This window comes from Arctopsyche grandis, chromosome 2 (genome assembly GCF_051622035.1).
Source record: "Arctopsyche grandis isolate Sample6627 chromosome 2, ASM5162203v2, whole genome shotgun sequence".
In the NCBI taxonomy this organism is placed as follows: domain Eukaryota; kingdom Metazoa; phylum Arthropoda; class Insecta; order Trichoptera; family Hydropsychidae; genus Arctopsyche; species Arctopsyche grandis.
This window is the reverse complement of record NC_135356.1, coordinates 1,948,115-1,974,780: the sequence shown is the minus strand read 5'-3', so window position 1 is coordinate 1,974,780 and position 26,666 is coordinate 1,948,115. Positions and strand designations below refer to the sequence as shown.

Genomic DNA, 26,666 nt, shown 5'->3' with positions numbered 1-26,666 from the left:
CAATAGGTTTTACTATTATTTGCCATCATTTTGTAAGGATGTGTATCTGAAAAGAAATAGTCTATACGTTTTGAAAATTATAGACGAAATGTTTCAAACCTGAAAGTACCTTTTAATACATCTACGTATGTATATCGATAAGCCTTCCATAAGTCTGATTGATCAACTTATCATTTCTGCTTATGTCTTCATTTAACTATGCCTATTACTATTCAACTGCATTTTGATGTTTTTTGAATTTAATTTTCAAGTTACACACACATCCCTACATATACATACATATATCATGTGTTTTCATTTATTGATGTTATGTGTTTTATGTATGAAATTATCACACAGGATGGCAATTTATGATATTTAATTCTTTAAGATATTATTATAATATAATATTGGGCGAATTTCTGTATTATCTTTTGGCTTTCGAAAATCAATTAAATCGACTGTTTAATTGTGTTATAAACAATAAATAAAAACAAAACGGTAGTCATATAATAAGGACTAAATCACCATCCTATGTTGTATATGTTTTGTATTACATTTCCAATCTTCATAATGACAGTCGGAAGTAAATAAAACAAGACTGATTGAAATCGAAAATTGCACTTACAATGGAGGAACATATTAAATTGATTGTACAGTTTTATTTATCATTATAAAACTAAATTTTCTTTCCTTGTATATCATATGCATTGCTTTCGGCCGATCTACCTGCAACACATTTCAGGTATATTTATGAAACGTTTCGTAGCAGAAGCGTAACTTGTGGATTCAAATGTGTACGACTGATTAAAATTAGCCATATGTGCATATATACATAATATTATTTATGTATATGTGTATGTGTAGGCTTCATCACGAGTTCTATTGAAATTTCTGCGCAAATTAAGCATATCGTCAATATTTTGATTCGCGTCGAATATCTCGCCTTACGCGATGAGACTTTGAATAGATTCAATTCAATTATGTGTCGGTTTGTCGCACGGGTTCCCAACGTGCGGGTCGCAAACTCCCCAAAGTATTTCCCAAATATTGACTGTGATGCAAAATTCTAGAGATGTATGAAAGTGACCTTGACATTTAACTGAATCGGGACATTATTGGGTGTATTGAGAGATGTATGCGTATCATATTTACCACTGCTGAAGCAGTGGTATTCTAATCAGAGTCCGCAGAAGCAAATTAGTACACAAGTGAACATTCAATTCATTTAAATGCTTTTTATTATTGCTAAATTATGTTCACAATACGTCTTATATATATATATATATATATATATATATATATATATATATATATATATATATATATATATATATATATATATATATTTTTTAATAGCTACTGATCTACTGATCATTTTATATTTTACAATTTAAATTTAATTGTGTTAGTAATCATAGTATTATATTAGTCTAATGTTAATGTTCAGCATAATAGGAAAAAGAGCTCAAAAACCTATTTACAATTCTTATAAATGCTAATAATACATCTAATACATAATATGAATTAAAGACTCTCTAAAGTCAACGAACTAAAGCAGATTGTTGTGTTTAGGTAATCTGTGTTTATACCTGAAGGGTATAGACATTTTGTTGTAATCACCGAGATTCACTTCACATACAGGTGAAGCATATAGACTAATAATGGTAATATAATTTTATTTTATTTCGAGTTGATAAAGAACTATGGCGATTAAATATTGGGCATATTGAGGATATACCCCGCATCGCCTTGCATTTCGCTGCCTCAATGTGAAGTGCCCATCTCATTCTTTTATCGAACGTTACTCCTAAATATTTTATTACTGACTGCCATTTCTGACTTTCTCCAGAGGGGATTTTCAGATACGAACTTGGCTTATGCTTTCTAACACTAAAGCATATCGCGTCTGTTTTTGGTTTGATTAATTTGAATTTTCCGCTTAGTGAAGTGTTCCGTCATTGTTTTAATTGCAAATTAAAGATTTTTACGAATATTGTCTGGTCTCTTTTTACTTGTGAAGCAAGCGGTATCATCTGCATATAGGGCTATGTGACAGATTTGTGGAATAGGTATTTCATTTATATACATACATATGTATATGGAGAATAAGAGTGGGCGAAGCAAGCTCCCTCGCCAGCTGCGATTATTTTCGCTAACCGCTAGTTTTCTACGAGTTGGGTATGATTTGATGATGAGAATTAGGTGGTTTGGTATTTTGTTAATAAGGAGCTTATGAATGAGTTCATCGTGCCAAACCGTGTCGAAACCCTTTTCTATGTCGAGACATACCATTCCGGTACTTTTTACATTCAGATTTGACAAGTTGAATATATTTGTAGTATTTGGTGTGAATGCAATTGATACTAAAATTAATTGCAAATCTCGCGTGGAGTGGTGCAAAACTCTTAGTCGTGTAGATATTTTATTGATTTTCCCATTATTTTTCGCGACAGTGCTGTCTAGTAAGGGTAGGAGTTTTCAACAGATTTGTTAGCAGTTTGTTTGTCGTAGCGGTTTCCTAGAAACTAAAAAAGCATTTGCTGGCAGACGAGACTTTTGTTTGTAATATAATCTGTCCCTGTTAATAATATAATATTTACGATTCCCTGAAATGAAATCGAGAGTATGGCTGATTTGATTGACGATTGATTGCTCAACTAAATTTTGTCTAAATGTATTTTATTCATATACATATACATACATCGATATAAATGCCAGAAAAGCCTAACAAGTAAATGCCAATGAGTTTCATGGCTAATTACAAACAATTATAGAGTTCCATAGGGACAGAGCGGATAGCGTTTTATAATATCAGATGGATAAATAACATATATTTTATTTATATACAATAACACATAAAAAAAATTTGGATGTGACCAACCCACATCTTTATTTATGTATTTGAGAAATATAAGAAGGTTACGAAACAAAAATTTGATAATTACACATACGTACACGTTCACGCATCTCGTTTGTGAGAACATTTTCGATACAAATTGAGCGCAAATGTAGGGAAACTTACACAAGACAAAAGTTCTACTTTCGGTTGTTGGATTTTGTTCAATTTTATTTTATTATTTAAAATCGCCATAAATATTATACACATAAAATATCAAGAAAATAAAAATAATTTAAAAGGTTTAAATAAAAATCGGTTTACGAATTTTGACCAAAACCATATTACGGCTCAGTTAGTACATCAAGAATACAAATATAAATTTTCTGCTTGAAACGAACGTATCCGTGAACGGGAATACGTTCTTTCATTTTTCAGGGATCGCTTTATTCCACACCCCTGAACAGGGGTTTGGAAAAAATCGTGTGGTTTGACTTTCATTTTTGACTTTCCTAAGAGGAAAATATCCCACTTCCAGTTGATTAAATTTAGTGATTTTTTTTTATTTTCTTCACATTGACAAGAATTATATTTGAATTTTCTCGTGAAGAGCACACATGTTTAAGGGGTTGAAAAAAATAGTGGAAAAAAAATCAAAAAAGGTACATATGCCTATATATTCACTCAGAACGCAAATTCACTCATAAAAAGTAGAATTGTTGCCCATTTAGTAATCGATTCGATTCAATCAAATCAAATGATTTGAGTTTTCATTCAATCCTCATATGATCGCGGAGAAAAATACCTTTTTTCACGTGACGAAAATTTCCTTTGGCTTGCGTCATCCATCTGCTCGGCCCGTTCCCCGCTTTGGATATAACGAAAAACAACGAATGCCTATACCTCCAGATGGGGTGGGATGGAGTTAAGGTGGGGGGGGGGGGGGATGGATGATGTCCATCTAGAATATTGGTTTGTTGTCGGCTGAGGCTGGGGATAATCCGCAGCTTTTAAAATTTTCGGTGGCTTTTTATACGGGCACGCTTCGCTGCGGGCCTAAAAGCTCGTAACGTTTCGAGCCCCGAACAAGAAATTCAAATGTTGTTAGGGATGGAAGGTTCCTTCCGCAATTCGCCCACCCACCCACCCACCCACGCATTCAAATTTATATAAGTATGTACGTATCCGTTGTAGATGATATTATTATTGTGTAGGTACCTCGAGATGCCATAATGCCCGGCCGCATAAACGTTTGGAGCGATCGCAACCCCCGCAGTTGCAATCTCCCTAAAATTTCTAATATTACACAATGGATAGTGGTTTTCTTTTTCGTTTGCAATATCCAAGTTCGCCAAGGGTGGGGGAGGGAGGGGAGGGGGAGCGTTCATAAAGTTCCGAGACAAGATATATGGATACATACATACATATGCACGTACATTTCTTTAATGTTGGAACGTTATTCCATATGTTGTTCTTTTTACGCTTAAATGTCTGCTTATGATATAGTCGAAGCAATCTATGTATAATATACGTAAAATGTATATGATATCGCATTCACCCACCACTCGACCGAATTGCATTTCGGTGAAGAAATACAGCATTGTTTGTGCGAATAGCAGTGGGTAGAATTTGACTTTAATTTTTTGTTAGTTTTGAGTTCGTGTTTCGTCGTTGATAACGCCACACGTAAAGGGTGGACCGAATATCCATATTGTTCCCGTATTTTGTATTAATAATAGTCATTCAGGAAAAGCTAGTTTCGCAGAGGTTAGTTGAAGGAAATGGAAACGGAGTAATTTCAAGGCAATTTCAGCGAGCTCGGGATATCCTACTTTAACGTTGATTCAAATATAAGCTAGTGATGTTAAGGTTTTGAAAACCATTTTCAATCCTTTGTCAGCATTTAGATCCAACAGTGTATTTTTTGCAATATGACATTTAAATCAGCCTCAATGCAAAAAATAGATTCACCCAACTAATGAATATAATAATTATACAGAATATATGTACATACATATCTCATGTGGATTTGATCGGAGCGAAAAACGCGAATTTCAAATTATTACATATACCTGTAGACAATACAAATGAAAGATAAAATTAATAAATATAATAATAATAAATGTACACTGTACATATTATGAAAAAGCAATTTGAAGACTTGGGTGTAACAGATACTTTAATAATTCCACGAAAACGGATGATCTTCGAAGAAAGCTTTATTTTTATTTTATCTATATACTGTGTATACATACATATGTACACAAAGTCGAATGTTTGTTTGTAATAAAAAAATAATATTTTCTATATTCTGAAGAAACAAATAATGAATCTAAAATATGTACATATTGTATATATGTATATATGTAGATATTATAATATTTTTTAAAATACATACATATTGTATATATGTATATATGTAGATATTATAATATTTTTTACAATACATCGCGTTCAAATTTGAATATAAAACGGTGTTTTGCAATTTTGAAAGCATCTAATCAATCTGCATTTAGGCTGATGCCATTGATATTCATATATATATGTAATATGTATGTATGTACGTATACATATGTATATAGATTTGGCACAATAGATTTCTATGCGAGGTTGGGCACTGAAAAATGTACTTGTATATATGTGTATGTAAATAAATCTTCAATCAATGCGTTTTGCCAGTGATGACCCTTCTACATATTGTAGACATGTTTTGAAAATTCAATCGATAGATTTATTTATGTTTAGTTAAATCATCGATTGAAACTTTCATTCAGCGATCTGCACTGTCATTTTATATATATACATACATACATAGATGAACAGTGGCGGACGTATTAATATGCATTTTACTTAAAATTGGAAAAACAACCATACGTTAATATGCCAATCTGATTTGAATATTATTTGGCATGTTTTGTAAGTAGATGAAAATTATTTCTCTTTATTTTCAATTGTATTTCAAAGCCCATTATAATGAATTGTATTGGCGGTCGATCTGTATTTTCTTGAATATGGATGGGCGAGCAATCGCTTCAGCAGTTGTACAGTATAATAGGATTATGTGGTTAGTATAGTGATTATACTTGGGGTATTGAAAATTCGAACGTTATTAAGTATTTAGAAAATTGTTATTACATATTTGAATGTTGAATTTTCGGCAAAGCTTTGTGAGGGGTTTTGATAAATTTCCCGTAACCGCAAGTGGCACTTAACTCTGTCTGGATTTAAGCCGGTCTGCGATCACGTACGCAGTGTTGAAAATTATAGTCAAGCGGGGGAATCTTTAGAAATTGAAAATGTTTAGGTTAATTTCCGCCAACCGGAAATGGCACTTCTGCGTCTTCGCTTTGATACTTTGTGTGTTGAAATTCCCATCGACCGGAAGTCGAACGAGCGACTTTTGTTAGATTCCCTTTGGTGGAGATTTTCGCTATTTTTATTTTTTTAAATTTCTAACTTCTGAAAAGGCACATACATAGATGTGTATGAACATATGTGCGTATATAGCGGACACGCCATTATACCTATCAGTCGTATATCACATAGAAATAGATGTCAAAGTCGAGCTTTCCCATTTTATGTCGTAATAAATATCCGAACGAAAGTTATCGTAATAGTCTTTAACGGTCAATATATGTGGCTGTTGCACTTAAATCGTATATTTATTAAGGTAAACTCCATCTCGGGAGGATTCATCTCAATAAGTAAAGCGGTCTTCTCAAGACTGAGACATCTTAGGTTTAATTTTTCCAAGAAGTCGAAATATTTGTTCACTTTTCTCGATTGTTTCGGAAAAACGTTAAAAGTCATGTAATGTTTCACTTATTATAACCTTACCGTTTTAGGCATGATAGGAGGCAACGTTTAAAAATCTAATTATTATTATATGTAATTATAATACTATACATATGTATATATGTACATATATATATATACTCTCAGATGTGTACAAATCAATAAATCAGAACTATTAAAACTGTTTTATACTAATATGTGTATAATTGTATAATATAACAAGTACTAAAAGATTTCATTGATTGGTTTATAATATGTATAATCATTTATTTATTTGTTATTAAAAAATAAACAACAACTTTATACAGGTTGCGCTTAAGATCGATGCAAATTTTTTAGGGGGTAATAAAATAGCTCATTTAGAAGATATTTAGCCGCACTTACTTTAGTCCAAAGTCTGTAAAGTACCTTGAAAACCCGCAAGTCGACATGAGAGAAACACTTTTCGTGAATTTAAGGTAATTTTATAAAATCTTCCGTTATTTCTAGATTCGTATTCACATATATCACGAGATAAATACATACTAGAGTAAAAGAAAATAACGAAAAAATAAAGATTGCACCGTTAATACTTGATATAATTGATATAATACTTGCGTATAATTACGAGATTTTTTAAAAAGGCCAAAAATCCAGATTATCTTAAAAACCGCAAGACTTTGGATTATGGTAAATGTGGATAGTTAGCTTCTAAATGATCTCTTTGATTACTTCCTAAAAGATTTGCATCGATCTGTAGTGCATTCCGTATAGCAACAAATGCATTGTCACAAAATACTTTTATAAAAATAAAAATATAAATAGCATTTTGAAATTAAACGCATTAAAGTTTCGCATCCATATGTCGTTACTAGCAATGAAATTATATTAACATTTTAGTATTCTATATTCCCAGGCAATGAATTTATTATATTCCCAGGCAATGAATAAATTTAACTGCAGAAAATTTGCATATAGATATGTAGATGATCGGATGATCGGGGAAAATTGGAGCAACTCTCGGAAAATTATCGTAAAAATCACATCAATGATTTTTCTCACTAATCGCACGCCATAGTCCAAATGCGAATGGTAAATACATTATTATTTTATACACGATGACTTTTGGATATCAAATGTAAAAATAATTCGTCGACAGTTTAAATTCGAACGATCAAATGAATATACATATATCGTTGAAAAACCTGACATTGTCAGTTGATTGAAATTCGAATTTCAGTCGCTTTTAAAATCGCTATGGTGGAAGTAATTTTTTTACAATAAAAAAATGCTTTCATATATATATGTATGATAAAAAACCACTCGACAAATCATTGTGCTTTGAAATACGAATATTTTCAAAAATCGTCAGTGAAGTTTGAAATATTAATCGAAAAACTCGTGTGTCTTTTGACGGGTAAGCCGAATGAATGTAGATAAATTTATTTATAAAATTTTCAATTTCGATTCGTAAATAGTCTCGTGTGCATGCGATTTCGATCATCGATACGATGATTTTAATTTAAGGTGTATACGATTGAAATTGAAAATTTTGAGATATGTTTATGTCTGCTGAATTTTCAGATACTGAAATATGAAGACGCAGTAAAAGAGTGTCTGGAAATTTTTTCCAATATTCTTACGAACATATGTATGTATATGTTTTATTAAGAATATAGCTATGACTATTTATGTTGAATTAGTTATGACTGTCATCTTTGATATTCCCTTGACGCCCGTTAAAATGATAAATCCAATTATAAAAGTGGTTTTCTTCAGTCTCTAAATCGTTCATTTTCATTTCTTTTAATGAATTTGTCGAAAAAAAGATCGAGTATTTACGAAATATGCCATTTTTTTTTAGCGATTATCTTGTATCTACACGAACTATTTTTGGATAACCATTTTTCGATTAATTCCAATTAAATGTCAGCATCATGCTGTCACTAATCTATTTGATCATTTCATCTTCAATTGTGTGACATAATTCCACATCAATTATATCAATCAAGTCTTCTTAATCGGCAAAGCTTTTTAATTTCGTTCGATTAAATCCCTTTCTACTTTTGTAAAAATAGAAAGGGTATTAATGCTGACTTTGACGTGGACTAACATTGAGTTAATCCATTTATAGCACCCGGTATTGTCATTTCCTCTAGAAAGAAGATCAGTGCTAGGGATTGAAATACCGGTAAACGATTTACCGTTAAATCGACAAAATTTCACAGAATGAAATACATATACACGCATATTATTACATACATCAAAAAGCGATGAAAATGGCGTATTGTGGATTAGGTTGCCTGGACTTTGTTTATTTTCAGTATTAAATATGGCAATTTCAAATTGATAAATTCACTGGCAATATATACTATATTTCAAAAGGTCCAAAATTTAAATAAATAAATATGATTGGTTAAAACTAAAAAAATAAAATTTATTTTTATTACGAATGTACTTTATGCATTTTTATGTGTTATTTTCATTATTCGCCTGATATTTAATGTTAATTATTTACGATTCAATCTAGGTTAACGTTTTTAGGAAAAGTAACCACATACAGTTATTTAATCCACGATTTTTTTCATTTACTTTCCATTCTGTTCAAATCATTATATGCTAACCACTAGTCAATTCTGCTGGTTAATATACATATGTATGATATGTACATAGGTACCTACATATTCGTATTTTTGTGACAAGACTGTCGAGGATTGGTCCATCAATCAAAATTCACATTCGTCGAAAGAGTACAAACTATTCTGCCGGTTTAGCGGTGGTATAATTGGTAGGAAAAATAATTGATCGTTTACCGGTTGAGTTGAAATATGGCGGTTAATTAATAAATCCCTAATCAGTGGATATATTTATTTTAAATTTAAAGGCGATGAAAATTTTAATCACACATATGACATTCGTCCAATTTCAACACGCAAAACAAATGTTTTATTCATGAGTGAATATCCCGCAACGGATAACCGAGAGCGCACCGTAATTCGGAAACCGATATTGCCAATTACATTTAGTATATAATTGACGGTCGCGATGATTTATGACGTGCGTTACAAATATGTTAACTATAATTTGATTTTCATTCGCCACACTAGGATTATTGCATTGTCGTTGCACACGCGCTTTGTATGTAAATAGACATGTACATATGTGGGTGTTATGGAATATTGTATATATATATATATATATATATATATATATATATATATATATATATATATATATATATATATATATATATATATATATATATATATAATATATATATATATACATTCGCGGCGCCCTGGGGATTTGCGTGTGCAATTTCGCTACCTCGTTTCTTTTTTAATTTATTTTTTTTTGAGTCTTTTTAATGAAGCGATAATTTTTCAGAAGAGAAATGCAGCCGGGGCTAACTAATAGCGGTTAATGCGAAAGAATAGCTCAATTTGTACCGAGCAACGCCTCCCACCCCCTCCCCCACCCATTTTCCCACCCCCACCCCTACCCTGTCGTAGACCGGGAATTAGGTGATAATAGTGACAAATTACTGGCCATAACTGAACCGCTAAAAACTTTCATCCACGTAGACAAAAACGTTTCGCCTTTTTAGACCCCCGCGCGCTCTCCGATTAGGCCCAAAGTGAACGTCTGTTTGCTTTGATTTGAATTTGAATAATATATTATTTCAGTCACGTGAATATTATTGATGTCAATTCGAACTCCGATGAAAACTTAATTCGAATATGACAATGATTTTTGTCAGTGGCGTAGCTATCTCATAGCAAAGTCATGCAAAGTATGACCGGGCCCAGCTTGACAGTGGATCCAAATGTATATATTATAAATACATATGTACTAGCTGAATGCGTTGCAATGTCAGAATAAGGCATGCAATTCCCGTTCCGGGATATAAAACGTTGTTATTATATCCCGTCCCGTTGATATAATAACAACGTTTCGTTCATTTGGCAATTAAAAGACATTAAATGATAAATGAAAAATGAAAAATAAGTTGTCGTAACTAGAGGAAGGATAGCCAAGGTGCCGCTCATTGTTCCATTGTTGTAAATCCTTTGTAAAAAAGGTTTGGCAAACCTTTAACAATGCATTTACAACATTTGAACAATACGCGGCACCCTCTGGGTCCGGGCTTTAGTCATAACGCTTATATATGTATGTACATACATATGTATGTTGAAAAATATGTTATCATAGTTGCTTCAATTACTTCGCGTCGGTAAAATCGTAATTAAGAATATTATTATTGAGAGGTTTTTTTTACAGTAAGCTTCCCGGACATGTGTACAACAAATTCTGAAAGTTCCATTGTAATCGGTTGAGTAGTTTAGGAGACTATACGAGACAGAAAGACAGAAATTCAATTATATATATATATATATATATATATATATATATATATATATATATATATATATATATATATATATATATATATATATATATACATATATGTATATATACAGTGAATATAATTTGGCATTGTCCAAAATAAAAATATCGAAAGTAATAAAAATGACTTGTATATTTCAAATATTATTTTGCTGTCTCCCGTTAGCAACTATTTGGACTTATATCGTTGCAGATCATAAAACGATATTTGGGTTCAAGTGGGATAAATGATTGCGTTACGTCATTATTAAAAAAAAGTCTTATTGGAAAAATATACAAAAGACTTTTGCAAGCCTTAAATCGAGAGAGAGACAGATTGCTAAAATCGGTGAGCTTAAATTATTTTTTTTGTAGAATTTTTATACTAATAGCTCTGTCTTATGTAATTTTGACCCAAACTCCTAAGGGTAGCCACTGATTAAGATCCCCTGTATTTAAATTCCGAAGCAAGTTCCATTGGGTTTGCATCCGACGGTTTCTGAGAAATCTTCGGGTACTTTAAGTTGGTAGCCAAAATAGCACAAGATAAAGTAGCCTTGGCAAAATAACCCCAACGAAGCAGAATCCGACAAAATAGCTTGCATACACAATTATTATAATTAAAACAGTTTACCCCACTACTAATAAAAACATAACTTCAGGGTGAACTTTGACTTATAAATCTTTTAGAATTTCAAAAACGGAACGTGCATATTTCACTTGAGAATTTAACGAATGAGCGAATACTGTTATGGAGATTTTGTGTACTTTTGCACTATTTGTGTACAACGTTCTAAAGAAAATTTACCACTCTACATATATGCGTAATTACACTGTTGTACATATCGCAAAATGCACATTGAATCTGTAATAACTATACAAAGCAATTATTTCTTATCGCAAAGTTTGACAATAAATGTGATGTGATTCACATTGCTTGTTTCGGTCAGCCGGAAAATGAAAATTTAATAACCGGGGCCTAATAACCGATTTCTTGACAGAAACCTCAAAAACAAATTCGCATTTGGCATCTATATTTATTGAAATCGATAGTTGAATACTCTTACCATACTGTAGGATACTTATTGTCACAAATAAAGTGCATTTTAATTCACACCACCAATCGCAACTTGTGCGATTTTTGGTCGCAGTAACTAGAATTATATCTAAGTGGCTTTATCGTCTATACGTTAGTTAATCATTTTTTTAATATTAAAACAATTTTATTCCGTTCAATAAATTTTATTGAATTATTAAAAGTAGACTGGTTATATTTTTAGTTTATGATTTTAATTTGCAATGTTCTACTTTATAGCAGGGAATATCATGTCTGTGATATTCCCTGTATATAAGAAAAGTCATTTGCTTTTTGATTTATCTTGTCGAAAGAAAAAAAAATCTGCAGATTTTTAATATTATCGCTTCTATGGTAAGCCGTCTTTAATTGTAATTTAAAGTTAAATGAAAAAAAATATCGATATTTAACAATGTCCTTCAACGGATCCACACAGGGGGCAAGTTATACCCGATTCCTTGGAATAAATTATTTTATTGAACTTTTCATAAGGAAATTAATTAAAAAGCTAATTTATTTAATTATTCATTTGCTCTGATTTATTTAACTTTTGCAGTGAATTTTTGTATAGATTTGTTTCTTTATTCTCACTAAAATTAATAATATTACTGTAAACTCTGCTGTCTATAATATGACGTTGACAATTATGTTTATCGTCTAAAAAATATAAATTTTTATTAATATATACATACGTATTCCATGAATAAATTAATAATACCACCACGTATTTTGTATTAAAACTTCACTAATGTACATATTTAAAATTACGAAACACCAACTCAAAAATAGCAAAAAATAAAAATCAAATTCAACCGACCACTGTACCAAAAAGCAATGGGAAACTGAAACGAAATGTAACAGGAAAATTTTAACGCAAAAGTTAAATAAATAAATTAGTTTAATCATTCATTTTCTTATTAAGAGTTTAATAAAATAATTTATCTAAGGATTATTTGTGTATTATTTGGTCCTATGTATGTGGATTCGTTGGAGGCACAGGACATTGTTAAAAATCGACGATTTTTATTTTATTACATTTTACGTTCCCTTGATGTGACGCAACATTTCTACAGTTTCATTTATTTGATAAATCGGCTATTGCATATGCATACACATATGTACATATTTACATATACATATGTACATACATATTTATGCACATAGATCGAGAGCTATACATATTTGGCCGTAGTTCATTTTTCCAGGATTATCCTATTGGCCTATTTTTTTTCTATATATGCAGTTGACGTGAGTTTTCAATTTAAAATATCATATGTATTTTAAATAAAATAAATAAACAAGTATTGTAATAAAACAAATCAATAACAATGTCATTATATTTTAGTGTTAAATATTTTAGATATGATCTGTCGTTTCCTTTTTCTGTCTGTCGGGGAGGTTCATTCCTATTTTTGTATTTCCACTTGCACTTATTGGATTTATTGCTTTGAGTTTCGCTTACCATATTGAAGTGTGATTACCGTTGCTGGTATCAATTGAACGAGCCTGTTCGTATGTACGAGTATACCAGTGTTCGCCAAAAGATCTGTTTTTAGGCGTAGTTTATATTTTGGGTGTGAACCATTTTTTTCGACTAATAGAGGATGATTCACCAGTCAAGAAATTGATATTATCACATATTTTCGTTATTAAATCAGAGCAGATAGCGTTGAGGATAAGTGTCGGTTTAATTATTCAAATTGAATAATTCACATAACGAAGGTAGAGTCGGGGATAATTTTGATATATATCTGATGCGAAATTCAATTTGTCACTGCAACCGTGCACTTTCATTAAATATGTATGTATATATATATATATATATATATATATATATATATATATATATATACATATATGTATGCATGCATAGGTTCATGTGTACTGAGAACAAAGGGTTCTGTGCCGTTTAATTCCGTCAATTTATACGTATTATATTGAGACTAAGCCCGCAAAACATCCAAACAATAGTCAATATATGTATGGACATATACTGGGAAAATGTATGAATGGCAATTATTAATAATATTCTTTTCCTTTTTGGTTTACTTTCCTTTTGCGCAGTGCAACTGGTCACATCACTGAACTTGTAATGAGCTGATAACAGCTATACAAAGCTAAAGCTAGCTGACCGTAGCCTCTATTTATACATATAATATAATATAATACGGTGGGGAGTGGCCATATCAATATGAAGATTGTCCAATGTATTTATTATATTATTTTCCTCTCAGGTTTTAAGAGACCTTGTATACGTACTGCCTAAATTGATATAATATAACAGAAAGCATATTGCGTACAGCTTAAATGTAATATAATATAATGCATTGACAATATGATTATGAAGATTGTCCATATACATATTCTGTATATATATATATTTATATATGTGTATTATTATATTCGTATATATGTATGTACATATTCGAAGTTAATCCGAACTGAATATTGATTAAATTTTTTAACGTTCCAAGTATTAAACAATGTGGGATTTTTAAAACCGCTAACAAAATATTATATATGCACACATTATATATATGTATATAAATATATTATATACTATATATATATACCACTAGCATTAAACCGAGCCTTATTTGACTTCGAGGTGTTCAGACTATGACCTGCACCTTCGCAACTATGCACATTGTTGAAATGTTCCAACAACTTTGATGGTTTAAGATTGGAGTTTGAAAACATTTTGGAACATACATACATACATAAGATGCATTCTGCATCTTTTTCTGTTGCACAAGTGAATCCGTAACCAACATAGTCGTATTTCCAGTGGCGTTTTTTTGACATGGCGGGGATTACCACGGTCAAATTATAATTAGTAAATTATAATTAGAAAGAACGTATAAAATAATAATAATATGTACTTCAAAATTTTACGAGAAAAATTCGTACGTTTGTGTGAACGTTATATCCTATTTCGGGATTTAACATAATATTTGTGAAGTTTTAACTTTTTTAACGGGGGGGACCGGATATGAAATGAAATACTTTAAGCTAATGATTTGTCCAACGTTCGATGAATTTCCATGCGTTGGCGGTATTGGTGCTATTACAACTTACAAGTTAGCACTTGTATCGTGTGCGGCCTTCCACATATTCGGTTAATTCACTTTGCGTATGTATTATATGTATGTACGTACATACATACATACATATGTAGGTGTGTATAAAACTTGAAGAAAACAGTGGCGTGCGAAATTGGCGACACGTTTCGAGATTATGATTTGCGAGCGTCTTCGAATTATAAATTTCGATTCGAGATGAAGTGTGATTACTTGAAACTTCCGCTTCCGTGCAAGTTTTAATGTATTCACGCGCAATTTAAGACACTCGGCGAAAATATTAAAATATAAATTATATTATATTATAGAGGCTAATTTTCTTATGACAAAATCGCTCACTTATATATGAAATTCAACGAGCTCGTATTTTCGGTATTTCGTGTAAATTTTCGGAGGTAAATAAATATGTTATTTGTAATATGGTATTATTGTCTCCTATATATTATGTAATATGGCGGATGAAAGTTAAAAAAAAAAAGATTTAAAAACCGTATAAGATTTAGTGTACTACAAGATAAATTTGGTGGTTTTTAATTGTAGGCGTTACTCAAGCTTTAACTATCTAAACATTATATATAGTAAACAGTATGTTTACTATATACATATATACTGTTTAGATACGTATATACTAGGGGTTCTAAGAAACCTGAGTTCGAGTTCGGGGACCATATGTTCGAGTACCATGGTATATGTTGTATCTGTCGTCGTAAGAAAGTTTAAGCCTTAGAGTCTTTGCATCCTTAGCAAAATGTCCCGTTGCCCAAGTTATTGAAACTACTTTCAATAATATTTTATTGGTTTATGACCTGGTCCTCGGCCGTTACTAAATCTCAAATCAACCGCTAAGTGCTGTCCCTTTTTTTGGTGTTCAAAGAAATATACGCCTATTCCTTGAGAATGTCTCGATATGCTCATTTTTTCGTTCTCTCATAGAGTTTTTTCCATGGAGCCCTTACATACATACATATACATATATATATTCATATAATATGATAATATACAACATTTCGCATATATTTAGTATTATGTGAAAATTTAGGTATCCTCAAGTCTTCATAATAACAGAGTTTGACTTTAATTTCAAACCGAACGGCGTTCAAAGAGTTCCCGGAAAGTGGTTATTATTCATGAGCAGAATGTTATATTTATAGTTGCGACCGCAAAATTTTCGACTTGTTTTTATCAAGTATTCGCATAATTTCCGTTTATGCGGAATATGTACTTAAATGCCACTTTGAAATTACCATATTGTATTTAACATTTGCTAACATAATGACAGTAGTTGTCGGCTCGTCTGAAAATACAATAATATAATATTTGCAAAAAATTTCCGTGAGCCACCACTGTCACTTCTGCCATAACCAGCATATATGATCAGCAAGATTCTAAAAGATAAGCCGAATTCAAAACAGATTTTTATTTATACCACCCCCACCCCCCCCCCCTCCCCGGTAAAGGAAAATTTTCAACTAATACCAACTCAATTTTGCGAAAATATTCCAGTTAATGAACTCACGCTGAAATATTCCTCGAAGCACGCTCAGCCTTACCCACCCCCCACTTTATTTCCTCCCTTTATTATTCTACTTGCCGTGTAAACATTCCCTAATTCCACCCTCGAGACACCAGACCATTTTGTAACGTGAATAAGGAGGCAGTATCATCCTATCTCCAACCCCCCCCCCCCCACCTCCCCCACACAGTCTGGGAAAAAAAGAGTCGAGCGGGCACGCAACCCCGTAACCGTTTCGGACGCATATAAACGGACCTTCGTTTGTTTTTTGCCATGTGACAACGTCTTGTTGCGTTACGACATCCACACGGTATCGATCAGTTTGGCGCAGACCATACACCGAGTTTTATACAACGAGGTACACCTGGTAGTCGGTAATGTGCACCTGATAGCCGCATCGCGTGACTGCCATGGCTATGGCATGGCTCCGGCTCCATTCAACCTTTTCATGACCGGTGAAACCAACCCCCCCACCCCCCCCCTACCTCCTGTCGTAAAGATGTAGTGGATTGGTCTGCGATACTCTGAGACTGGACGCTAAGATATAAGGGACTAGCGTATTCCAAATTTGACTGGGGAGGGGGAAGGGGGGGGGGTGGGTATTTTATTTTTCGAAAGACTATGCATTCACTTTTTGTATTTTATTTACTACATCTATTTATATTGTTGCGTAGGGGTGGGCGGAGGATCCAAATGAAGGGCCAAAGTCGTTTCACAGCATTTATTGGGTGATTAAGGAGGTCCACGCATGGCCAGTGCTCCTTCCAGAATGACCTGATATGGCATAAGTGCTTACTTATAAAGGGCAGGTCACTCACTGCATCATCTACGTCCGTTTACTTCTCCATTGTTTAGGTCTCGCGGTCTCACGGTGCCACGCTTTCAGGGTTGTAGGAACTAGCAGAGATCCGCTATTTATATTGTTGCGTTGGGGTGGGTGGAGGATCCAAATGAAAGGCCAAAGTCGTTTCATAGCATTTATTGGGTGATTAAGGAGGACTCGATATGGCATAAGTACTTACTTATAAAGGGCAGGTCACTCACTGCATCATCCACGTCCGTTTACTTTGTTTAGGTCTCACGGTCCCACGCTTTCAGGGTTCTAGGAACTAGCGGAGATCCGCTCGGCCTAATCCGGGGGTCTCCATTGTTCCCCTTGAATGCACTTAATGCACTTAATGATTGATCAATCGTTCTTGATTTTTTTGAGTTTCCATATGTATTTTAATAATTCGACTTCGTGAGAAATTTTCAAAATAAAACTTTTCGAACTGTACATATGAGCCGTTATATTTGAAATTGGCGGAAGTCCAATTTTCAATTCCAAACATCATTTCTGTTTGATATTTATGTATTTACATATTAGCCACAGTGACCTTACAGAATAATCTAATGTGACACTGTGACCAGACATATAAGCATAATAAAAATACTAAATGTAGCATGGCTCGGTGGTTGGACCTTTGTTTAGTACCGAGAGGTGCGCGGGTTCGATCCCATGAGTTGACCTCGATTGAAAATAATTTATTCTGACTATATATGTAGATCTATAATGCTGCTGGTCAGATTTGGATATGTGCGACTCCAGGTCGATTGTTTGCCAATTTTTTTGATTTCATTGTTAAAACGGTTCATCGATTAAATTTGCTAAATACATTCCAACCTACTATGTCACCACTACTGGTTTTTAGCCCACTCGATGGTGGAACCGCTTCAACAATGAAATCAGATAAATTGGCAAACTCTGATAGGAAACGATCGACTTGGAGTCACAAATATCCGAGTCTGACCAGCAGCATTAATAAAATACTAAGATTTTTTTTTCAATCACGCAATCGAATCCGGCGACTTCTCGGTGATTAGTATCAACACAACCACCGAGCCATGCTGCTGGTTTGTATTTATATAACAGTGTATTATTCCTGTTGTTGTCTGCATACTATTTGTCAATTTAAAAGTTTACTTAAATTCTGTATCAAAATAAGGGATGAATGAAGCATTCGCTCCCGGTTTTTCCCCCCCACAACCCTAACTTTATACATATGTACGTACATACAGACTGAGTTGCACACTCTCTTTATGATGATATCTTTTATGTGCATTTATAGTGAAGCGCTTGCATATGTAGTTTATTGAAGTACATACATATGTATGTATATATGTATATATACATACAATATATTTAGACTTCAAACGTTTTCCGTCTTTCTGAAAACAAATGCATTCATGCTTAGCTTTGCCTACACACAGCCACCCCACGCGAGTAATTAAATTAATTGAAAATGTTTCAATTAAGAATATACATATACACTACAAAAACAAAACTTTAAAAAATCAACTATGTAGGTACATCAGTGTTGGCCATTTTGGGCTATTTTCGGGCGTAGTTTATATTTTGGGCGAGAACCTTTTTTTCGACTAATAAAGGGCCAGTCAAGAAATATACATATATATATATATATATATATATATATATATATTGTTCTTGCATCTTTTGAAAGGAAAAAACTGCAATGTACACTTATGGTATATTAGCAACTGCTATGTCTGTTCATTGAGACTATTTTTGTATGAAATTACTGTTCACTATTTACCACTATTTGAATATGATTTGATTTTGATTTTTAAATGTAGTTCTATTGTTCTATTATTCTACATAGTGAAATGATTTCCCGAAAACGAAAATACGTACAGCATTCATGCAAATATGCAAAACTATAATCTGATTGTACAGTATAGTTTGAAAGCTTTCTATCGTGATTGCATAGTTGATGATATTAAAATAAAATCCGAAATGAAATGCATTTGATTTGCTCTCAAAAATGGCTGCTTTTAAAAGTATATTTTTCCAATTTACAACGCGGGGTGAGTTTGTTTGTACACTGCATTTGCACAGATTTCCACTTTTTACTTTATTCGTTCGAATTCATTTTCCGATTGATCCTTTAATGGATGATGTAAATCATATTTATTGAAATAATTCAAACAATTTTTCATTTCATTTTAATGGAAAATTGTGCTTTCAGTGCTTCAACTGTGTGTGTGTGTGATTTAAGTATGTATATTTCATTATTATTCAAATTGTATTTATATTAATTAATGACTTAATTGGTAAACGAAATGAAATGATTATATATAAAGTCGATCCGATTAGTCCAAACTCATTACGTTCAATGAAAACACTCTTCTTAGAGGTCACACTCTCAGACTCCAAAAAGAAAAATCGAATAAATTGATTAGAGATTCCTTCTTTTCAAACAGAGTGGTTAAAGTATGAAAAATATCTTCTCAAAAATTTTGTAAATTCTGAAAACCATAATATTTTTAAAAACAAGCTAGAAATCTCTCTTAAACTCGAAGATTTTTTATAACTTCTTTTCTATATTTTTGTTTTCATTTAGTTATTATGAAGTTTTTAGAAAATATAAAAAAAAAATCATAAGAACAATAAAAACATATTTTTAAGTGATGAAAAAAGAGGGGGGGAGGTCATAAAAATTAAAAACCGACCTGGTTTTTTTTTATTTAGCACTACACCACTGCTTATACACACGCCTATAGATTATATACGCCTATAAATAAATATATAAATTATGCCCTCCAGAATAATCCAATCACATAAACGACAGCTTTCAAAAAATTAAAATTGTATGTAAATGAAAAACGTTTTAAAAATCAAATCCCACACTACATATCAAATTGAATCACCCTTTGGGTCAAAACGACGAAGATATGAAATGAAGGGAAGAAGGGATGTGACATGACATAGTGCGTAGAAGATGAGAGACATGCTAAAAATATGAATGAAAGAACAGGATATCTCAGGATAACAATAATTATGTATTCTACGGTCGTATCTTTTCGTTTTTTTACGAATTCGTTCACTTTTTGAGCTTTTCACATATTTAGGGGTATCGACGGGGCAGGGCGAAAGGAGTGGGGTTGTTTCGTGTGTATTTTATTACGCGAAATTAGGTGGAGTCGATATTTTTTGGTAAAATTCGCTTGTATACACCAATTTCGCTAACAAATGACAAGCGAACAAAGGCAGGCCCGAAACGATACCCCTAAATACTTTTATAGGCCTCGAAAATATTGTGTCGCCCGTACACAATGCGCATTGTCATTCGCTCTAAAGACGCCCCTGTGTAAACGTTTTCACTCCCACACTTTTCACCCATCCACCCCCACACCCGACCCCCCACCCCCACGCCATTTCTCATTCCCGACTTATTCAGTTTCCGCCCCTTTGCACCTGCCACCCCCCTTCGCACCGAAATGTATGCGGCGCGATTCGCCGAAAATACTTTATTAGACGATTGCGATGGGTTAAATTGAATTTTTATATCGTTTAGAAAGCGCTGCCATAGAAATTAAAGACCAAGACGGGAGTTTTGAGGGCTCTTAGACTTTGGCGGTCGGGGTGTGTTATTTGGCTTGTACACGGGGTTTGAAGTTCGGTTTCGACGAGCAACTCGAACGGAAACGTCGATGGTGTTTCATTTCGTTGAATTTTAAGTCGATATTGTATTGTGGTAGCGAAAATACTCAGCTTCGCATAGGATTAAATTGTATAAAATTAGCATAGATCTACATACATATATGTATATATATATATATACAATATATATCATTTTGCTATGCAAAGTCTTTGTCGGAGGAAATTTTTCACTGTGGAATTCAATTTTGCGATCATGTGAAGTGTTGAACCAATATCGAGTACCCAGACGATTTAAATTGTAAACGTTTTGGTTTAAGTTTTATTTTACCCTAGTGGTTTCGGAAAGCAATTGATACACATATTAAAATAAAGTTACATGTTATAGTGTGAAGTATGAAAACGATCGGGTAAGAGGCAAATTTTTTCCTGAATTATAATCGTAAGTGAAACGTAAAGGAGGTATGTAAAAATACGTCCGTTTTGGATAGAATAATATGCCAAATTGAGAGATGAGGATAGTTTGCGAATTTAAAAAAAATGTCGTGTTCGGCTTCCTTTGGCTATTTCCAGTTCGAAGCAATCAAATTGATGACTTTTTACTCAGAAGGATATCGAGTGGAGCTTTGCAGTTCACATTGAATGTCCAACAGCTAATTTTGCTAGTGCATAACGGAATGTAGTCGATTAACTGCTATGTATTCGACTACAAATAAAGCAACATTTTCGAAGTTGCTTGAACATTTGTATAAAACAACGGGCTACCGAATACTTTTGATTTTGATCAACAGGTTTCCGGAAACCCACGGATAAACCAATAGAATTACACTACCGGTAAAATATAATTATTTAAATCGCTCACATTGTCATCAACAATCGAAATAATACAGAAACGTGTGTGTGTGTGTGTGTGTGTGTGTATTTTTCCCATTAAAGGTATGTAAATGCGAAAATCGTATGAAATATTTAACTATACGTACGAATATGAATGTCATTTACGTCGTCCATTAAATGATTAATCGGCAAACGAATGCGACAAAATAATATACGGAGTGCAGAACGTGTTTCCCGTCACAATTGATTATCAAATTTGACGTGCTATGATGTATCGAAAACTGTGCAAGTGTACAGACACACTTGCACGGCAATGGCGTACAAAATTGAAATTTTGAAAAAAGCCATTTGTAACTTCTATAACCGTCACATGTATGTGTGAGGTATGAATTATGTGTGTTACAGTTCTTCCAGTGGTAATATATTTTGATTAGTTAGAATATATTCCAACTAACCTGGTACCAACTATCGTTATATGTATTGTATTGTCAGTTTTAATAAATTTCGACTAGTTGGAATATATTCCGTCTAACCCACGTAAGTTGATTCATATGACGAATTACATTCCAACTGGTCAAAATATATTACGACTGAAAATACAATTCAACTGTGAGTAAGATGGAGAGGTTAGGTTTTCGTGAAAACGTCAATCGACTAGTGGAAAGTTCGTAGATGTCTCGTTAATTTGCGAGTTTTCAGTAATTCAGCGACTTGTATAATAAAAATGCTGTATTGTTTGTAATTGGCCAGGAAGGGGCAATGGGGTAAGGTACCTGTAAGGCCTTCCTGCTATAAAATGTAATGAAAAACAATATATATATATATATATATATATATATATATATATATATATATATATATATATATATACTCTTTCTTAATTCTTTTCAATCAGAGCCTCTCGATGTTAAGCAGATGCTTAATGATCGAGCTATGTATGTACATATGCTGCTGGCTATACTATATGTAATTAATACTCTTAGAATATGGTTGCCATAATTGTCGGACCATAGACGGGGACACCCCCCACCCCCCCAATAAAAATAATTTATAATATTTTTTGATAGTTTAATTATAAGAAATTGAATCATGTTTAATTTGATTTTATTTTACTCATTCTCTCTTGTCTTCACTCTTCCCCAACTTCTTGAACTCGATCTTCAATGCTCTTCGTTGCCCAATCATATTTTTCTGACTTTTTTACTTTTTGAAGGAGTTCCTTTTTCTCTTTTACATAATTAAAAAATTCGATGACATTTTATAATTGAAAACGCACTGAATTATGCTTTCTACTGTGTCAATTGAAAGCTTGTTTCGTTCATCTGTCCACTTAGTATTAATTAATGAAAATACACGCTCAACGTGTACAGGTATTGGCACAATTTCAGTAGGTTAGTTTTTATTTCTGTTTCTTTAGTATTTTTAAAAAAGCATAACCATTTATCATGTACATCTTTGGTATCCCATTCTTCATGTACACTAATTACTTCCTCGTGAATTGAATCCGTGGAAAATATATTGATGTTACTTAAATATGCAATAGTTTCTTCGACTCGTTCCCATTTGAGTACATCATTGAGAAGCATCCATGAAAACACATCATATTTCGCGATTGGAACAGACCACTGTTCCAAATATTTAATTCCAACTTTGAAGAAATTATCCACTTTTTCATCAAACACTTTTAATTGTGTTATCGTAACTTCTTTGCATTTCTTCAGTTTGTTGTAGGTTTGTTTTGCTTGTATTTACTAGTTAATCTTTCCACTAATTGGTTTTTTTTTTACTTCTATTGTAGTTATAATAGCCTTTTCAGGCTTTTTAATTTGCTTTTCAAATAAAAACATTTGACTGTGTACAAACATGGTGTTAAGTTCTGACAAAGGATTTTTAAAGAAATCAATTATCGCTTTTGGAGCATTTTCTTCATTTGAGACTTCAACGCCGCCCACATACTTAGTATTCTTGTAATTGATGGAAGGAGTGATAACCATCTGCTTCTAGTGCAAACCCACTTAATTGTATATTATCGGAAAGTATTATTTTTAAATAATATCTGGGACAAATATCCTTCTGAAGGGGACACTGGGACGCAAGCCTCAAAACGGGGACATGTCCCCGTAAACTGGGACGTATGGCAACCCTATCTTAGAATTATATGGAGTGTGATATTTTAACATACGTACCTATGTATGTATGTATGTACCTTTGTATTGTATTCGACGATATCTAGTGTCGGATTTATGGCGTTAATATGTCCTACGAGTGCATGCGTGTAGTTGTACTTGGAAAAGCGTGTGACCGGAAGTTGCTAGTGGTGTTGCCACACCGCCACGGGGCTCAAAGCATTTCCTTAAACATGTTTTTATCTATTTTCGTGCGATCGCACCATTCGGTCCGATTTCGACGAACGATTTTAATTTCTTTGCAAGTCGACGCAATCGACCATCGCCGCTGAACCTTTGGCGTTTGTATCGTCACGATTGGAATCCGATCCCGATCACGATGTGTGGGTGACTCACTGTCGTATGATGTGTTTCACTCTTTTTTTTTAAATTTTATCTATCATTCTATAGCACGTGTATTTGCATCTTGCACGTCCGTTCGTTATATACCCTTTTTATTGACGTTTCACGCTCGAATGTTTCTTGGCCGATGGATCCGGTGAATCCGTGTCAATTTGTACGAAAGGAAAATTGAAATCCCAGGTTGGATACGATCTATCGGTGAGGTGATTATTGGTCACAAAGTGCTCGCCCAAAAGTCACTAAAATATCTCTATAACGGAACATCTGGCAGCCGAAAAGTCCATCATAATTTAGTCACTTTCTTATAACGAAAGTATTTTTCAATAAACATGTTGAAACACGCAAGCGGTGCTCGGGATATCGGCAGCACTGCTTTTATATTTATTCGATAGGTTTCGAGATTGAATTGATACGTGATTTGAAATTATTGTTGGGGCTTATAGCTTGTATACTTTGACACACAGGAACAAAAATCAATTAAACAAAAATGTTTAGTTATATCACAAGGACGTAATGCTTGTGATATATGTAACTAGCAATCGTGACAATGGCAATCGCAGAGAGATTTATTATATTAGACGTCTCTCATAGGGTCTCTGTTTATGACATTTATCATAGCTCGAGTTGTTACAATAAATCTTTCGACTTATATTATATTATATTAATCTAACCATTCATATTGACTTTACCAAGACAGTACTGGTTTTTTGGATTTCTGCCCTGGTAAGTCGTGAGATAAACCGAATAGTAGAAATGTTTATGATGTATGCTTAGAAAGGGTCCAACGAAGGATTACAAAAATACCTTCCGAAATCACTTTCATATGATATGATATTGAATAGAATGACTCTTTACACATTGGAGACGAGAAGAATGATCTAACTGAAGTATATAAAATTATAAATAACCATTACAATTGTTCTATGATACACCTCCATAAGTTTAACAATAACAATATAGAATATGACGTAAGGAAAAACTGCAATTTCAACTCGATTTAATGAAATTGCAGAGTTTTCCCATTTGCGCTCTAAGTATATTTATTTATTTATTTAATACACAGAGAGAAACTTACAGCTAAAACAAAAATAATAAAATAAATAGTTCAACATAAGCCAATTAAAAGTTTCTTCAGATAGCATAAAAATGAAAAATGGAACTTGCTATGAATGTATGCCAATAAAAAAGAAAAAAAAATAACAATACAAAAAGAAAATAGTGACAAATATGTACAAGGTGATCAAATATTTCGCTTGGTTCGATTAAAAATACATACAGACATAGGTCTAATGCACTGTGGTATTCCGTGAGATTTTCAACCCAAAAATAAATACGAAAATTAAATCGTGCCCACTTGTTATGAAATGCAGTCAATTTTCGGTCGTTTACTTTTTATTAAAATTTGAATAAAATATATGTATCTACATTAGGGATTGCAAAACAGATATACCCGTTTGCTGGTAAATCTTCAAACTTTTGCCATCGGTAAATTTAAAAGTTTACCATATTTACACCGGAGACGAGAAGAATAAGAGGCGACTTAATCGAAGTCTTTTAAAATACTAAATAATCATTATAAATGTCATATGTCCAATCTTTTTACATTCAACGAAAACACTCAACTCACTCGCTTAGACTCCAAAAAGCAAAAATCTAATAGATTGATCAGAGATTCCTTCTTTTCAATCGGAGTGGTTTCAGTTTGGAATAGTCTTCCCAGTGAAATTGTAATTTCTGATAACCTTAATATTTCAAGAATAAGCTTGATTAATTTCTTAAACATAAAGGATTTCTGTAATTCTTCTTTTATACAATCTGAATTCATATAAAAATCATCCACATTGACATGTATGGCGACATTTTTTGCATCATTTTATTACAGAAATTGGCAAACCTCAAAACAAGAGAGATTGGATAGTTGATGCCAATTTACCAGAACCATTTTGATTAAAATCAGTATAATTGGCAAACTATGATAGGATACGATCGACCTGGAGTCACAATATAAGGTCTGGCTAACAGCTACTAGTGGGAATCGAACCGTGACCATTCTGCTCGAAAGCATAATATGCTAACCACTAATCTACGCTGCTGGTTATGTACATATATTATCGGTAAATTCAATTATCTCGAATATTTATTTATTGGAGTTGGTCGACTCGACTTTAATAGGCTCTCATTTTGGATTGTGTGTGTGTGTGTGTGGGGGGTAATGTATTT

At 32.9% G+C, this 26,666-nt stretch overlaps 2 protein-coding genes across 2 annotated transcripts in view; both read left to right on the top strand.

Moving 5' to 3' along the window:
* Positions 1 to 26,666, top strand: part of LOC143922815 (uncharacterized) — a 189,940-nt gene that overhangs the window by 46,595 nt on the left and 116,679 nt on the right. The gene's annotated exons all lie outside the window — the stretch shown is intronic.
* The window catches only part of LOC143922930 (uncharacterized), a 110,495-nt gene that overhangs the window by 12,395 nt on the left and 71,434 nt on the right, over positions 1 to 26,666 (top strand). The gene's annotated exons all lie outside the window — the stretch shown is intronic.